The 19097-nt window shown below is 41.8% G+C and overlaps 1 pseudogene; it reads right to left on the bottom strand.

The window, feature by feature from the left end:
- LOC118850160 overlaps positions 1–12491 on the bottom strand; it is a 54323-nt pseudogene extending 41832 nt beyond the window's left edge.
- Positions 12492–19097: the final 6606 nt, after the last annotated feature.

Genomic DNA, 19097 nt, shown 5'->3' with positions numbered 1-19097 from the left:
GCCATAAGTCCAGAGCTAATTGTAGAGCAGCCTTTGCTTCCTCAAAAGCTCTACTTTGTTCAAGGCCCCAATCGAATTCATATTTCTTTCTGATGACTTTATACAAGGGCTTTAAAATCTGTCCCAAATGTGGGATGTGGTGTCTCCAATAACCAAATAGCCCTATGAACTTTTGGGCCTCTTTCTTATTAGTAGTGATGGGAAAATCCTGAATTTTTTGTTGAGCTTGTGGGAGAATTTCTCGCAGTCCTCTATTCCACTGTATCGCCAAGAATTTTACAGTTTGAGCTGGCCCCTGAACCTTTGCGTGGTTGATTTCCCATCCTTTACTTTTCATATGGTCAGTTAATAATGCTAAACTCTCCTCCACTTCTTTTATATTCTTTCCCTGTATCATGATGTCATCTATGTAATGTGTAAGCTGTACACCAGGTAGCTTTAATTCATCCAAATGCTCAGCTACAATCCTGTGGCAAATAGTTGGGCTATGAATATATCCTTGTGGCAGGCATATAAATGTATACTGTCGGCCTTGCCAAGTAAAAGCAAACTGGTTCCATTGCTTGGGGTCTATTGGGATCGTAAAGAAGGCATTGGCCAAATCAATAACTGCATACCAAGTCCTTTCATGTTTTTGTATTCTCTCTACTAAAGTGACCATGTCTGGAACAGCAGTATACAAGGGAGGAGTCACTTTGTTCAGCTGTCTATAATCTACTGTCATCCTCCATGTCCCATCTGACTTTCGGACTGGCCAGACAGGGTTGTTCCATTGAGTAGTTGTAGGGACTAACACTCCTGCCTCAACACATTCTCTTATAGTGTTGGCAATTTCATCTTGCCCACCTGGCACACGATATTGCCTCAAAGTAATTACTTCAGAAGGTTCGGGCAAAGTGATTGGATCCATCTTGATTTTCCCCACTAAGACTGCATTAATGCATATTTTCCTCACAGCAAATTGGTATTTCCCTTCAGGTAAATTTAAGGTCATACCCTTCGAAATGTCTATTCCAATGATGTATTCAGGAATAGGCACAATAACCACACTACATTCTTTCTTGGGCAACTGTCAAATTTTCATCATCAATTTAACTTGTCTGGCTGATATTTCAGTCCCTCCTAGTCCTGTGATGGTAATAGGAGTTCCATGGCTGAATTTGTCTGGATTCCCATAGTTAAGGGTAGCCTCGGCCCCAGTGTCTATTAATGCCCTAGTTACTGTACTTGACCCATTTTTCCAATATATGGTCAAGTTAATGTGAGGTCTGCAATCCAGCTTATGTATTTCCTTAATTTGGGCTGGGGCCTGGCCTGTTTCCTAGTATTCCCTAGCATGTGATTCACTTGGGTATCTGTAGCATTTGCAGGAGCAGTTCTTATTTCCCTGTCTCTCCTGTTATCGAGTCTTTTATCTCGGTACATCCTGTACAATTCATTGGTTGGAATGCCATCTATCATTTCAAAACCTACCCCTGCTCTCAATAGAGCAGTGAACATTTCTTTTCTTGTCACTCCATTTTGACGCCAAGTTTGCTGGCTATTCACCCTTCTCTCTCGAGGAGATCTATCCCTTCCCCAGTCTCCTAAGTCATGTAACTGTAAAATCTTATTTATCACCTCTGTAAGATGGCTCCCTACTTCCCCAAGTAACAGATTCAAAATTAGTTGTTTATAAGCAGGGGGAGCTGTCCTAATTATTAAATTCCTATGAGGGATTCCTATGGGATCATTGTAATATTTGTCTGCAGTTCCTGTCATAATAGCAGTCTTCATTACCTCCTCCTTTAGTCTCATGATACAATCTTTAAGTGAATACCAGGGTCTGTGCTCAGTGGGCCACATAGAATCATTAGCATATCTCTTATTGCATCCTCCAGCAGCTAATGCCAACAGAGTAGTCCTGCTAGCATCATATCCTCGCTGATGATGTTCCCTAAAAGCTTGCTGAACTAGAGGATCGTGGCTGATACTTATGAATCTCATACAATCCCTCTTATCTACTAATATTCCACCGGCCCCTTGATCACTGAGCCTTACCATCCAAGATATTAATGGTTCTCCTACTCTTTGGCTGAATCTACTCAAAATATCTGTGACCTCTTGTGGTGAGAAATCTTCCTGAAATTCCCTTGTAACTAAATTGCCACCTCTGGTTTCTGTCCTCCTCCTCTCTACGGGACGAACGCTTGTCTGAGTATTTAACCATCTCCCATTCTCTGTGCGAGGGATGTCCTGAACCCTAGTAGCGTTTTCTGTCTCAGCCCCTAACACTGTCTCATTTTCCCCCCACTCGCTTCCCCTGCCACCATGGCAAGTACAAAGCAGGCAGTCAGGCTTGGTCTGAGCTGAGTTGGGATGCACTCTTGGCGTATTTGGCCTCCTGTTGCTCCTAGCCACATTAATAGAAAAGTTCTCATCTGAGTCAGTGGTTTCTTGAGCAGCAATTTGTTCTCCTGCTATCTGAGATTCCCCTTCTTGCTGTGGGGTAGGAGTGCCCCTATCTCTTTCACTTAATCTCAATCTTTCATATACTAGCCGGTAGGCTGATAACACTATCCAGCTTTGCCTAGATAGTGATGCCCCTGACTGAATCCCAACCTCTTGTAAACACCTTTCCAAATCCTTAGGATCTCCTCTCTGTAGCCTTGGTTCCCAGTTTTCACAGGGTCCGGCTTTTTTAGCCAATTCCTTTGCTAAGGAGGAATTAAATGGATCCTCCCACCCTGGGATATTCATCTCTTCCTCTGAAGTTCTTCTGCTTCTGAACAGAGATCTTATATCTAGCGATCCCATCCACCTCGTCGCCAAATATATTAGGAAGGCAGAATTTATGATTTCAAAGAGAATCTCATATGTGCCTAAAAGGTCCGGAACCACAGGATATAAGGAATTCTCTAGGCAGAAGGCAGGAGAAGTAAAGCATGTATTTACACTCCACAATAACAAGCCCACAAACCAGCGTCCCCATTTTGATATTTTCATCAAAAGCTTCCAGGCCCAATAAGTCCGCCTTATAAGAGTAACCAGGAGGCCACAGAGAAGCGAGATGGTATAAGGCAAAATCGTATACATGCTTCCCCTCTATGGTAAGAAGATTACCCACTAGCCTCTAGTCAGCTCTGCTACCAGCAGCTCAGCTTCGGCTGTAGGTGCCTCTGACTCCAATCGGAAAAGGAAAGGAGGATCTTCAAGTCGTCCTCTCCCCTCTTGTAGAGTTTTTGACATCATCAAGTGCCGCCTGAACGACCAGGGCCGATTGGGTCTTGACTTGGCCCTTCACCCTAGCGTAGACCATGTTAACACACTTCCCCTCAGCCAGCCCCACGACTCATCACACAGAAAGCTCTGGTCCTGCCCCGGAAGAGCAAGCCCCAGTGTCCAGGGAAGCTCAACGAGGCAAGCTGAGTCATTCAAAGAAAACAAAGTCCATTCTGGCTACAAATGGCTGGCCCAGAGTCAAATGCCACTCCTGTTGTGGCTCAGAGCTCTGACAAAGAACAGCAACCTCTGCATTTATATATCCTGTTCAGGGGCCCTGAGGGCCCAGACCTCACCCAGGCTGGGCATGGAAAAATTCCCCACCCCCAGTATCAAATCATATAAAAATCAATGACTCCCAATTGTCTCAGTGTTGAGAAATACAAAAACATCCCACTTAATCTGCCCCATTCAATCAAAGGCTTGAATAATTAAAGGTCAACAGCAAAAAGTCGCACCTTAATTACTGTAACAGGTGGTGGTCCAGGGATGAGGAATGAGGAAGAATAAAAGTCATAGAGGAGGTTAGGTAACTTTTATGACATGGGATCAACACAACATTCCCCCTTATTTTTATAGGGGAATAGCGTGCCATCATAGACCATTTTAGTACAAAATAAAATGCATAAAGGTCTAAGTAATAGTTGTATAGTATGATATGCAAATCAAGGTAGGTTTTGTGAAGACATTTCCTTTAAGTTTTGAGGTACTACCAATTCAAAAGGGTATGGGTAGGAGTGGCAATTGTTTCCAGTTAAAGAAGAGCAAAATAAGAGCAAAGGCACAGAATTTGGGCCAATAAGGCACTTTCAAGGGATAGTGCGATTGAATTCTAAAGTCCATGGAAAGTATTACTATGATATCAAACTGCAAAAATCAGGGACAGGGAAATGACATATTGTGGGGGGCCTTGAATGTCAAAAAATAGTATGAGGTATACTTGCTTTGCAGTTGGACCCCTTAGACGAGTTTAAACCAAAGAAAAGCATTCATTGAACACTATGATGGGGAAAACCACAATTTTGCTAGATGCAATGGAATGAGAACTTACTAATTGATTGTCTAACTGACCAAATGAAGCTTTTACCATATGCAGGTGCTGTACTGATGTGGAAACCAAGGGGCCTCATGTCCAATCTCAGTTCAGTTTCTCATTGCTTGAGTGATCTTTGGCAAGTTCCCTCCTTTTTCTAGGCTTTGGATTCTTTGGGGGTAAAATGAGGCACTGAAGTAGTAGATGGTCTACAGAACCCTTTCTTACGCAAGCTCCCCAATGTTAGCCCAATAGAAGGAACCCGGGACATGATCTTGAGGGTCCCTTCACTCAAGGCCTTACCTGAGGAGTCAGGCTTGGGTTTCTGGGCTGAGGCTCTGACAACTCTGCCCCATACTCCCACTAGCAGTCAGGTGACCTGCTCTTTGCATGCTGCAACAGTTCCTGTGCAGAGTCTGTCTCATTCATTTGAAGAGTTCTCCTTCCAGAGACAAATGAGACACTGCCATTTGTTGAATGTAAACCAGTCAATGGCCAAGGATTTCTTGACTTTTGTAACAAATAGTGGCAGAATTTGGATCTCACAGTGAAATTCTCTACCAGTTCAACCTCCATGCTTATTAAAGCTGTTGAACAGCAGTGCAGCCTCCAGTGACTCATGCTGCTAATGGGGAGAATTCCTCACCCTTGTTGGGTGACCGTGCTAGAAAATAGAGAAACACAAAGATAAACATCCATTCTTACCCATAATAACTGCCAGCCTCTGCCTTGTTGTTTAATAGAGGACATAATTAACTGAAATACTGATCACAGAATGTGGTTATATAGGGTTAAGCTTGTGAGGTGAATGTAGTTAGCATAGGAAGCCCCAGGCTGCTGGAAATGATATTAAAAGCATTTGGTAATTTTAACATTTATTAAGTAAAAAAGTAGAGAAATGTGAGAATACAGCACTGGATTTCACTTTCTGGTGGTATGTGGGGGAAGCTTTTCTATCCTTATTTCTTTTTGGAGGGAGGAAGGCAGGGCAATTGGGGTTAAGTGACTTGCCCAAGGTCACACAGTTAGTAAGTGTGTCAAGTGTCTGAGGCTGGATTTGAACTCAGATCCTTCTGACTTCAGGGAGCATGCTCTACTCACTGCACCACCTAGCTGCCCCCATTCCTGTCCTTATTGTTCTGATCTTTGTGGTGACATAGCTACTACCCTAGTTCAGGCCCTCCTCACCCCTCACTGGGTGAATACAATTTACTCTGTTGCCCTCTCTGCTTTCAGTTTCTTACTTTTCCAATTCATCCCCCAAGCAATTACCAAAATTACACTCTCAAAACGTACAAAACAAACTTCAGTGGCTTTCACTATCTTCCAGGACAAAAACAAACATGTGAAATAAATGAACTAAGCCCAACATTCAAGGCTTATTCCAGGATGGTTCCAATCTATTTTGCTAGCCTTAGTTCATGTTACTTAGTTTCATAGACCCCCCCCCCCATTTTGAATGCCTAAATATTCCCAAATCAACGTTGCCTTGCCTCTTTTTCCTCCTTGCCTTTTCCCAGGACACTCCCCCACTCTTGGAACTTGCTTCATCTAAACTCCACCCCTCAGAACCTTGTCTTTCTTTAAGGCTCTACCTGCATCAGTGCACTGTAAGGAAGACCAGCCCTGCCTCCTGAGTCAGACGACAGTATCTGAAGCCTACCTTTGTCATTTATGACCTGTGGGACCTTGGGCTCACTTAACTTGCCTGAGCCTCCATTTCCTCTCCATTTATGATATTGTGACCTTCTCTTTGAAGTCTTCTATGATCCCGGTTATTGAAGTGCTTTGTCCTTTCTGGACTTAGGTTGTCATCCTTCTCTTTCTGTAGGTTATGTTTTCTTTTTCCATTTGAATATTTTCTGGACTTTATGAACTGATGCAAAGTAAAATGAGAAGAACCAGGAGATCATTTTTGCACAGTAACAGCAACATTGTAATGAAAATCAACTATGAAAGACTTGACTACTCTGATCAATACAATGATTGCAGACAATTCCAAAGGACTCGTGATGAAAAAATACTATCCACCTCCAGAGAGCAAGCTAATGAACTCTGAGTGCAAAATGAAGTATAATTTTCTCACTTTATTTTTAAAAATATGGCTAAGATGGAAATATGTTTTCCATGATTTTACATACAAAAAATTGAAAAAAATAACTCTGTAGGGTCCCTCTTTTATTGCTGTTGTGCTCTGTTATTGCTATAGTTTTTAGCCTAATATGTGTCTTCCCCTTTCTGTTTTAATTTTTTATTTTATGTTGTTGCTATCCTCTCAAAATTATGAAGCAAATGAAATTTTGTGGTGGAATCTACCAATCAAAAGCCATTTCCAGAAAACAAAAAACAAGAAGAAGCAATGGGTGGAAGTTGCAAATAGGAAAATTAAAATTTGATGTCAAGAAAAAGTTCTTCAGAGAGCTTTTAAAAAGTGTAGTTCAGGGCTGACCAGGCGGGCAGCTGACCAAGCAGGTGGTGGGGCTGACCCGGTGGGGTGCTCCCTCACCTTGGTGGTGTGCAAGCAAAGTGCAGATGTAAGTGATATTTTATAAGGCGGATTCCTTTAGTTTATTGATTGGGTTACTGTGGTGACTGCTGAGGTCGCTTCCAACCTTTAAATCTGTTGATGCCATGAGCCCACTACTCCTCCTGTGCTAGTCTTGAGGCAGTTTAATGTCTTTCCAAATGGAAGGCTTCACATTTGGCAGAATGCACTTAGTGTTTCCTCCCCACCAACCATACAGCTTGAAGAACAAAACATGAATTGACACTCTGAAAAATGCAGAAATATCCGCAAGCTGCATTAGCTACGGTCACGACTAACTTTGTGAGGCTTCCACAGGATTCGGTACTGGCAGCCCCTGTTTTCAGCTACATTCCCAATTGATTAGCACACTCTTAAGCAGATAGGGGTATGCAGGCCCCACTTGACCCAGTGGATCTGATTAATTGTACAGTCCATGAAAAAGTCTTTATTGATATTGCTTTGCCCCTGGGGGAGGAATTTGACCTTGCTTTGATCATTTGTTTTCTGTGTAATGGGTAAGTAGTGTTTGGCCCATAGTAAAGACTTATTGGACTCTTGATGATTTGTACCCATATAAAAATGAAGACAAACTCAGGGATCTTAGGTGTGTGTGTGTGTGTGTGTGTGTGTGTGTGTGTGCAAAGTAGAATGAAATACACTTTTTCAGTATGTTTGAAATAATTTTATTGAGGGTAAATCTCATTCTCCTCCAAGACACCTACTTAGAGGAACTCACATTATGACTTGGTCCAGTTTCATGATGTTCAAACCAAACTGGTTTGAGTTTTCTGGGTTTCTCTCTGTCTCTGTCTCTCTCTTCCCCTCAACAATTTATTTCAACCATCCCTATTGTAATGACAAATCAACTTCATGACGCTTCAATTCTGCCAAGATTTTTTCCTGATCATCCACCTACTATGTGTAAAAACAAATAAACATAAAATTGTCACTATACTACTGTCCTTATAATGCCTATGATGATGACTGTTTAATTGGGTGGCCACATGCCATAACAGGAAGAACCCTGGAATTGTACAATGAAATGAGCAGAGAGCCGAGTTGGAATCCATCCTCAGACACAGAGGCATGACGAGGAAATTCCCTTAACCTATCTCAGTCTCTTTCCTCATCTATACAATGGAGATACCAATGACAGCTCCCTCAGGGTGTTGTGAAGCAAAAGGAGATTTGGGCTATTAACCCCTCTCCTTGGACAAATGAATGCCCCGTATCCATTTCTCCTGGCCTTGATCCCTCAGTCTGGCATTTAGTCATCTTTTAATAGTTATTGCAGTTTCATTTTTCCACTAAGTTTCTGTCACTGTGACACATTCAGAATTAGGGGCAGTAGAGCATGGAAACAACCACAGAAATCATGAGGTCGCTGGCCAACATGAAGAAAGCATTTGCGGCATAATGAGTGGGCAACTCTCTGGCACTCCTGAGTTTGCAAAGCCCTTTACGTGCAACATTTCACTTAAGCCTCATTCTCACCCTGTGAAGGAGGTGACACAAAGGTGATTTTGCCCCCTTTACTGATGGGGAAATTTGCAACAATCCAGCTAGCAGCTTCTGTGGGGGTGTAAGATCCACCCACAGCCAGCACCCAGAAAGCTGCCAACAGTGCAAGTTCTTTTGAACTGCTTAACTAACGAAAGCCAGGTGAAGGGGTTGACAAGCTTACTTTAATTCAGCATACAAATATCATTCACTTAGTTCAGGGGAAGAGACCAGCACCCTGAACTTCAGAGCAAATTACAAACAAATTACAAACATCAACAGACAGACCAAGTACAGATTCATAGTTACCAACATCTAGGTTCAGCCCGGGAGCTCAGAACAAGGGCTGGCCCAGAGTCACACTCACCACCACTGTTGCAGGAATGAGCTCGAAAGAACAGACAGCCAACCCCTGGTTTTTATATCTTTTTCAGCGTTAGGGCTGAGTCACACATGCGACTCACCCACATGACCTAGAATCATCATAAAGAGGTGACTTAAACCCACATGGTCTAAAAGCCTCTGCTCTCCCAGACTTGTAAACTAGGCCCTCCCTGGAGTTAGCCCCACCTTGGGCCCCACCCTAATTGCCAATCCACACCCACACCTCATAGGAGTTTGGGCCTGGGGCTTAGAACTTAGTAAGGATTACTCAAAGAAAACAAAGGCCATTTTGCTTACCAACACAGGAAATTGCAGCAAAGGCAATTTCAGTGACTTGCTCAGGGTCACTCAAATAGTGTCAGAGGCAGGACTCAAAGCCAGTGCTTCTTGACTCCAAGTGCAGCCAGTGGCCCACTATGCCAGGCAGCCTTTCAGGGTAAGTCCCTGGGACAACATTAATGTATACCCTCCTCGCTTCTGACCTGTACTAAATACTACGCCCCTCGCTAATTTTCTTCACTGACTGAATTTTCTCTTTCCAATCCACCCTATGCTTTTGCATCATCATTTCAGTGAAATATGTATTAATTTTAGAGTTATTTTAGCTCTTCCTTTAGCTTTTTCTTAAGTATTTGGTACTTTTCCTTAAAACATTTAGTCATCGTGGATACAGTGCTCTCCTTTCTCCCCATATTTATTTATTTTCTCCATTACAAATATGGGTGATCAATCCAAGTAGCTTTTCACATTGACTATGTCCGATGACAGCAAAAACAGTAATGATGATCACAATAACACTTGTCTTATTCTGTTTTCTAAGTCCTTCTCTTCTATCGGGAATTGAGTGGCATGTTTCTTCACTAGTTCCTTGGAATGTAAGGACATATTCGTCATAATGCTCATAACGGTTCAGTGTAACCATAGACCATCATGCTTCTATGATCTAACCCGTTCATACCCTCCACAATTTATGGACACATCCTCATATTCCCATTCCTTTTAACTGCAAAAAAGAATTATGAAGATATTTTTGTTGTTTGGTCACTTTTAGTTGTGTTTAACTCTTTGTGACCCAATTTGGGGTTTTCTTGGCAAAGATACTGAAGTGGTTCAAAATTTCCTTCTCTAGCTCATTTTACAGGTGAGTAACTGAGGCAAATAGGGTAAAATGTCACACAGCGTCTGTACCCAGATTTGAGATCAAGTCTTCCTGACTCCAGGACCAACATTCTATGTATGTATCCACTCTGTCACCTTGCTGCTCTTCCATAGCTTTCACTTAATCTCAAAATTTTTCCTTAAACACTCTCTTTCCATTTATATATTAAAAATTAACTTTTATTTTTTAACTTTTACTTCATCTCTTCTAGGTGTTCTAGTTGAGTGCCAAGCTATATAGCTACATTTTCTCTGAAGTTTTGTTTGTTGATGTTTCTGAATCAAATCATTCTTTTCTTGTAGTCTTGTCTTGAACTTTCCTGCCAACACAACAGTTCTTTGTGATGGGATTCTTTTTGTTTATTTACTCCTTCTTCCAGCCTTAGAATAAGAGTTAGTTCATACCCTAACCCTAAATCTGAAGTACTTCTCTTCCTTTGGCTTTGATGTTATGGCTGGGCTTTGTGGTGCTCCTGGAGGGCAGGTCTGGGCTGGGTCTGTCTCTGCTCTCTTGTCTTACTGAATGCCACATTATCTGAGATCTCAAGGTCAGTCTGAGAATCTGAAAATTTCAAGTGTTCCCAAAGTGACCTGACACAGGGCAACATCTGAGGGCTGGCACCCAGACTGAAATTTGCAAGTTTCTGATCTGGGTTTGGATCTGAGCCAAGCATAGACTGCTGCTGAATTCAGCCCCAGACATCCAGCTAAAAAACCTATGGGTTCAGAGAACCAAAATTGTAGGCTCTTTTTAGATCTCAGACTGAAGACATTGGTTATTTCTCTGCAGGCTGGGCTAGATGCTGGGAATGAGATCCTGCTCTGTACCAATAGTCTAAACCACTCCATTCCACAACAACTTCTGTTCTAGGTAAAAGGTTTACCATCCAAAGCCTGCCTCCCTAGGAATACTACCCCTGTGTACAGATCCCCTTTTCAATTTCCTTTGGGTCTATGACCCAAAAATGAACAGTAAGAAGGCAAAGCTTCCAGTTGTCACCTGTCCTGATCACAGTCTCTTGGTATGCTTCTGGGGCTGTCCGGATATGAGTCTGAGACAGCCTCTTGTTGGGTGCTGATGCTTTTGGCCCAGCCACTGTACCCAGTATCCACAGATCGCTTTGTTTATGTCTCTATGCTGAGCTATGGTAGATAAATGACTGACTGTGCCTTTTTCTGAATTGCCCTATCAGGATTTGGTCTATTGCATTTTCTAGATCTGTTTAGAAAGATTTTCAAAGTGGAGATTGCTGTACTACTTCCTGGCATTCCACCAACTCAACTCGCCACCTCCCCCTCAACATTTACTGAGCCTCGTCACTATCATTAAATGAGATCTTTCTTTATTTTGCCCTCATTTCTTCTAGCCATTTGTCACTGGTCTATAAGAATATGATTTTATTTTGGATTCTAGCTTGCTACTTTGTAGGATTAATTTATTTTTTCTCTGTAGTTATTTAGTCCTTTGATTGATCCCAATGTGTGAGCCTGGCTTTTGCCCAGAATGATATTTTAACCTTTCCCTTAAATCCTTTCTATCCCAGGCTTCCTTTTTGAGTCCCCTAATTTCAAACCTTTATGGTGCTCTGCAGACAGTGAGAGCTACCCGTGGGCATCCTGGTTTTGTACCTATCCTAGATAGGTATGTCACTAGAAAGTGGGACTCTGGTACAGGTGAGGCTGGACGTGGTCTGTCTTTTGATTTTTAGAAATGTCATCAAGTGAAAGCTCTTTGTTGTATTCTTTGTGTGCTTTCTCATAACCATGTGCTGATTTTTTAAAATGCCTTCTCTCTGTTCACATGATGACATGATCCAATTATGTTCTTTGCACCTACGATTGATTATCTCCTTTGTTCAGAGTCATCCTCGCCTTCTTCTGAATCCCCTGATTTAAAGCCTCTCAGGAAATGTGCCCTCCAACCATTCATTATCTAGCTGTGGCTTTATGTATTCTCTACCTTTGCCCATCAATGAGTAACACTGAAAATGAATGCAAATGTTTAAGTATCAGAAGACCCTTTTTTCAGTAGTCTGCTTTGTATGGTAGGATGTGGCCCAGCAGATGAAACCTGTGGTCTGATGAGGCCAGATTGGAACATCCAGGATTGTGGTGAGTTTTCCCTTGGGAGGAAAGTAAATGGGCCCTTGGCTGGGATTCCAGCCCAACAGTAGGAAAGATCACACACACACTCTCTCAAGTTGATCTGAGAGCTGCCTCACACCTTCATGCCACCCACAGATAGAAGGAAACACAGAGGACTGGGTTAGCCACAGGTATTTATGAGAAGTAAGGTTAGATGAATGCAATGTAATCACATAGAGAATACAATGCCATTCTTAGAAATGGGGGACAGTAGCACCTCATGAAATAAGGCAGGGATGTGGGATAAGGGAGACCAATACCTCCACATTTCCACAATACATATTTAGCTTTCCTTGGCACTCCAGTCTCCTGACCAAGCACCCATGATAAAAACCAAAATAAAAGCATTCACACCTTGCTGCTTTTCCCTTTAGCTCTTACCTTGCCAGTATCCCCAGTGGTCTGAGAATGGGAAATGTCACTGTCATCGCTGCTACTCCTCCCTTTCAGCCCTTTTTCATGCTCTCCTTTTAGTCTGGCCATAGTTAGAGCTCATTTAATATTTTCTTGCCTTGGGAAAAGAGGAAAAACCTTCCAGATCCCAGAAGTTTGTGGGGGTCCAGCTGGTCTTCCCCTTTGTAGAAGAGAAATTATAGCCATGTATTTTTTAAAATCCATTTTTATTGACAGTCTCCAACTTAAAAAAATCACCTAGCATTTGTACAGTGTTCTAAGGCTTGCGGAGCACTTGATCTTCACAACAATGCTGTGAAGTAAGCCCTCATTACTCCCATTTTGCAGTTGAAATGGAGGCAAAGAGGTTCAGCGACTTCACTACAGCCTTCTTGTAATTCACTTGTAGGTATTGGAGGTGACCCTATGTTTCCAGATAAACCCAAGAAGTGAAAATTTTTACCTCACTCTGAAGGTCTCTAGTCCCAACCAATGCAGGAATTGAGTATCTGTCCGTTGGATATTACCTAGCTAAGTTTCAAGAGTGGTTCTTCCAGGTTTGCTCCAAAATAAGGAGTTCTTTTAGCCCCATAACTCTCAAAGGACATTGAATAGTTAGTGTCTTCATTGATGGAGGGAGTGGTCATGATGATGTAATAACAAATCTTGAAAATATTGAACCATCAAAGGACATCAGTTTCTCCCCTCCCCTTCTCCTCCTTTGTTGTTCCTCTTATTGCTTTTTAATGGGTTAACCTCACACAAGTGTTGACCACCACTGCTCAAGCTCCTTAAACCTCTGATTTAAATGAGATATTTTAAAGAAAAGCATCAGGTCCATGGAGGAATGCAGTAGTCATGACTTGGCATCCCAGAGTAATCCCCTTAAAGACTGGAAGCATCAAAGACAATTTCAATGAAGCCAGGGAATCGTATCAGTCAACGTAAAATTTTCCCTCTTAGCCAATGGACAGGTCAGTAATAGCAACCTGCAAACCCATTATAATGCATGGGATCTCCATCAAACCTCCTTGTTTTCCTTCTGTACGTATTGTTCTGCTTTCCATACTCAGCATCTGAGAATAATCATATTCTCCAAAAGTAAGCTGAGTCATCAAGTGACTACAAATGTCTCCATCCAGTTAGACACACTATACCAAGTACAAGATTGGGTTGTGATCATTCATTTTCTGTCAGATTATGCCAATGAGATGTTGTGAAAGTGAAGATTATTCCTGTTCATTCCAATCTGGGAAACAACTGCAGTAATAAAATGAGTTTATCTGCCCAGCCCATGATAGAACACTTTGACATTGTATTCTCTCTTCTCTCTGGTTACATTTGTCATGTGATATGGACTGATTGACTTTAACATAATTCTGCTCAATAGCTTTCAACTCAGCAGCTCTATGTGCCCAAAGCAAGAGGGCAATAGAGGCTCATCAAGGTGTTCTTTACAGAATGCAAACAGAAGTGGAATTCTCTCTACATGCTAAGATATTGTGCTGTCAGTGCTGCTTTTCCAGCTGACACCACACTGATGGGACCAAGACCCAAGAAATATATGCCATTTTCAGTGAAACCAATGATCATTCAAAAGCGATTGGTCTAGAAGTTAACACAATAAAAATGAGTAGTGTCTATTGTCCAGACTCTGTCATGCACCTGCATGGGCAGTCCAATGAGTTTATCCATCATTACTTCATATCATGTGTACACTCTGGGGGGTTGGAGAATAAGCTGATTCCATAATTGTAAGAAGAGAAAAAATTGGATCACCTTTGGGAGCCCAAGCAGGGCTTTTACCCACCTCAGGTTGCTCTCTGATGCAAAGCCTGGGCTTTTTTAATACCAAATATTTTGTAACCTTATACTTGATGAAAGCTACCCAAAGGGAATTAGAGAGATGGGTGGGAAGTAGAAGTAGGCTGGAGCATAATATTAATGAAGATTTACTCCCAAAGAAGAATCTTCACGGATATCAACCAGGGATACGTGGGGAGGAAAAAAAAAGTAATGGGCTGTTAATGTAATAAAAGGAAAGTATAACAGATGGACAGTCAGAGAACTTCACTGGTCCCTAGAGACTAAATACCTCCATCACATGAAGTGGATTTTTTAAAAATGAAGAATATATGGGCTGTCACGGACAGGCTTTTGTCCATGGTAACACAATACTTTAAGCACAGGATCATCTATGATCTGCATTGATACAAAGAAGCCACAATGATGAGAACATGCACACATTGGAATGGTATTTTTTTTCCTATTAAAAACCTTAAGCTTCTGTCTCCTCAATATTGTTCTTCATTTCGACAGCTCTCTAGGTCTTTGCAGTACCTGTCTCTTGATCAGCACTTTAATTATTCCATCAAAATGTTATTTTTTCTAGACTTTGCTGTCCAATGGTGCTTCATTTCAGTTAACATTATTTTTTGAGGAGGATGGTGTTCAGGCCTCTGATTTATTTATTGTGGGGAAGCCCCAAAATGGAAATTACCTCCACCCATGCAGAATGGCAATTCACAGACAGTATATCACAGAAGGGGAACTTGAAATAAGTTTTTTCCTTGTTTTAACGCTTATCCACCATGTCCCATGCTGCATCAATTTTGTTTTTCTTTCCTTTTTTGGAATAACAATTTCTCCACCTTTCTTTCTAAAGGTATGACTTGTTTTTCATGAAGAAATTTTAGGTTTTTTACAGACTAGATAGCAAAGAAAGAAATGAATGATTAGTCCACATTGGTAAAATTCTTTCAGTGTTAGAAGGCTAACAGAGCATTCACCTAGTTGTATGTATAGCTTTAAAACTCTGCATGCATTTGAAACTTCCGACTGTTGGTGAAACCTTACTCAACCCAGCCATCTTGAGCAGGGAGTGTTGCTATTTGTAGGATATTTGAAAGGATGAGAGATCCAAGCTGGGAAGAACCTTAGGGTCAGTCTCATCCAACTCCCTTGCTTTAGGACATCATGGTTTAGTATAGAGAATAGAGTACATAGGGATTAATATTATGACATGTGGGGTTAAAGAGCTTCCTTCTTCAAGTTTATTTGCAGCATTGAGAAGGTCCTGTTAACTATTCTAACTCTCAGCTTTCTCCTTCATCAGGTGAGGGGATTGAACCAGCTAGTCCCAAAGTAGTTAACACCTTGGCCATGCTGCCATTTTCAAATGTCGTAATGACTTTGGTTCATTTAGATCATTTCCTTATTTTCATCCCTGAGAGCCTGTTCCTATTTGGACTGCAGAGAAGAATGCTGTAGTCAACAATTTGACCCAGTGTTAATCTCTTGTCTGTGGAGATTATTCAGTGTATTCCCTTTTTTCTAAAGCTCAAGCTTACTACCAATGTGAACACAGACCACTTTGAAGTCCAAATGAGGTCAGCTACTCCTCAGTCCTATTCTTAAGGAGGGCAGCTGATTTCCCCAGGGGTTGACACAAGGTTTTGTATCATTTACAGATGTTTTTTAATCGAGTGCTCTGCTACTCAACATTGTGACCTTTACAAGAATCCTCTGATGGCATTTGTGAAAGGGAGATGTCAGGATCATTGGCTAACTATCACCTATGATTTTTCTTTGGAGCATTTCCAAGTCACATAAATTGCTGTTCAGAAAGCAGGGGAGTGTTACTGGGATCTTCACCCTTTTACTCCTGTCAAAGCCAAGAACAGATGCTCGGAGTGGAATGTTGCCTCAGGTGCCAAAGACTTCCCAGACTTAGAGCTTGTGAGGAACCAAAAATAAAATCTTCCACTGAGCTCTATGATTAAAATGAATAATAACAGTAGTATCATCCCCCACTTCCAGACATTAGGAATGTGCATCTCAGATCCAGCAAAGCAGTGTCTGGGGCATCATTGGAAATAGTCATAGCATTTCAAATATTTTTGCAATAGTGGATGAAGTACTACCTTCAATTGGGTGAGTAGATTTCCCCCCAAAGGATAGAAATTCAGGGCTAAAGGGACAAGTCTCTCATCTTTGGGATTAACTCACCCTTGCTAGCTTTAGCAACAGTGTCTGAAATGTGGTTAAGTATCACCAGTGAGTGTCACTAACATTAATTTCAGTGAGAATTGGTTATTTCTGCCTGTGATATGTGAGGTTTCCAAGTATGAGGCCATGAAAATCAGTAGTTACTAGACCCAGTAGTGACTTAAGGATCATTTGTCTACCATTCAGTGACACATTTCTGATTGTATATATTTTTGGTAGCGATAGTGTGGGGGTCACCACAAACACAGAACCCTTTTAACATGATCAGCGCTTTATTGTCTTAAATTACCAGGTCCCAAAAGATGTAAGACTAGGAGTAAAAGAGGACAAAAAGAATTGTTAGAACTTGGATTGGTTTACTAGGTAGCTGGGCGAAACAAGGAATCAAGTGCTAGCTTGCCTTCAGGAAGACTCCAGAATCCTGACTCAAATCAGTTACCTAGCTAAGGGGCCATGCCCCCCATCTTATCTCTAAGTCTCAGTTTCCTTATCTGTAAGATGGGAGTCATAATAGCACCTACCCTCATGTGGTTTTTGTGGGGATCCAATGAGATAACAGGAGGGTGGAAGGAAGGAGGAGGGGAGGAAGGAAAGGACAGAAGCATTTGTGTAGATAGTGCCCACTCTGCTGGGCGCTGTGCTAACTGCTTCATAAATATTGTCTCATTTGATTCTCATACCTACCCCGCAAGGTAGATATCATTCTTATGCCCATTTTACAGTAAAGAAAACTAAGGAAAGCAGTGATTAAGTAACTTGATCGTGGTCCTACGGACTATAAGTGTCTGAGGATGGATTGGAACTCAGGTCTTCCTGGCTCTGTTCCCAGAACTCCAGGCACCATCCTACCAGCCACATGTAAACCATTCAGCAAATCTGAAAGCAGTATAAAATGCTGGCTATAGTGGTTTTTTCTTGTTTAAAAAAGTCTTCAAAGTTTTACAAGCAATAACTAATTGTTAAAGTTTAGTACAAAGGAAGTCAGCAAATATTTGTCATTATCAATGCAACACTCTGGACCACCCTTCTGCAGTCTGGGAATTTGTTTTGATTCATCAGCCATCCTCCACCCATACACCTCCTTTTCTGTCTTGCCTTCCTTTTCTTTCCTTTTTCATCCAGTTTAGCAAAGGGAGGGGTGCATGTTTTTGATTACCCAGCAGAGCTTAAGGTGGAATGAGGTAAAAATCACAACTTATACAGTGAACACTCTTGAAAATTTACTGAGCACTGTCCTCACAACTGCTCTAGAAGTCAAGTAGTATGCTTTGTCTCCCTCTTAGAGGTGAGAATCTGAGAGTCTGAGAGGTCGTGCAGGTGTCGAAGGTTGCCCACCTAGCATGTGTCTGTGATGGGATTTGAATCTTGTCTCCTGACTGCAAGCTCAGCACTCTTAGCATTGGGCCATGCTCCCTGTCAATCATGCTGTCATCCTAATCCTGGTACACACCATGATTCCTTTCCTCCATTAGACAAGATGGGAGTACCATGAAAATGAGGGGGCCATAGGGGATAGGAATTTAGATTGCCCATGTAGCTAGACAGGTGAGTAACCACCTATCTTGTGGATGGTCCACTCCTTATTTACAGCAAGCGGCAAGGCTTCCAAGTCAATCTCACCTCCTTTTTAAACCACAGACATGTGAGTGAGCTGGAACAAAGCTGAAGCTGTGGAAAAGTTCCTCTGGTGACAGTGATCTGAGAAGACTGTATAGTTGTGTGGGGAGGCAGAGCTCTGCCACCATACATCTGCTAAATCTGTTCTCAATCTGTTTTGTTTTATCTACTAAGACGATAGATGGAAAATTCCTCAGAGGAAAAAGAGAGAGAGAGAGTCGACTGTTTCCAAGAAAAGACAGCTCAGATTAATCGAGCTGTCAAGTACCTAAGATTCATTGGGGGTTAGAGTGATGGAAGGAGAGGAAACTTTTTTTCTTTTTCACACCAATGGCAATGACTTCAGAATGCCTGGGAATGATGAGATTCACGTAGCTAATTGTGACCAGTGGCTCCTTTGGAAAGTTGTTAAAAGTTTTCTCTGTACCAGTTAGGCTCTGGGATAGCTAAAGAGGAGTAGTGGTATAGTAGAAGTAGGAAAAGGAGAGGATAGAGAATACTTCAGCCTTTTCTTCCCCCCAGGGAATCATGCTATAATCCTTTGAATCACATTTCAGATTTGGATGTGGCTTAAATGGACACAAAGTCCAACCTCTATCCCGAAGGCCAACATTTCTGGGACATCTCATAAGTGGTCATCCAACCAATATTTCAAATTCTCAGTTTCTACTCTAGCTCCTAGTTCTTCACCATTCTGATTGCCCTCCAGTTTATCAATGTCCTTCTGCAGATGTAACACCTGGGACTGAACACAATATTCCAAATATGGTGACAAGGGCAGAGAACAGAGGGACTAATTCCCTTGTTCCAAAAATATCTGCCTCTCTTAATCCATCTCAAACCCAAATTAGTTTTCTTGGTAGGTACACAAGTGGAAGCTCATTGGTTTTTTGATGTGGTGACAAGGAAAGTTCAAGCCAATCTCCAACAAACCTTTATCTCCTATCTCTATTGTGCTCAACAGTATGCTGGGATTTGGGGATATTAAGGCAGAAAAAAGACCTTGTCTCTGAAGAATAAACAGAGAAACACAATATGGAAGTTGAATTGATCCAACCATTCTAGAGAACA

This window comes from Trichosurus vulpecula, chromosome 5 (assembly GCF_011100635.1).
Source record: "Trichosurus vulpecula isolate mTriVul1 chromosome 5, mTriVul1.pri, whole genome shotgun sequence".
Lineage (NCBI taxonomy): Eukaryota > Metazoa > Chordata > Mammalia > Diprotodontia > Phalangeridae > Trichosurus > Trichosurus vulpecula.
The sequence above is the reverse complement of the archived record's forward strand: the minus strand, read 5'-3'. Positions and strand labels throughout refer to the sequence as shown.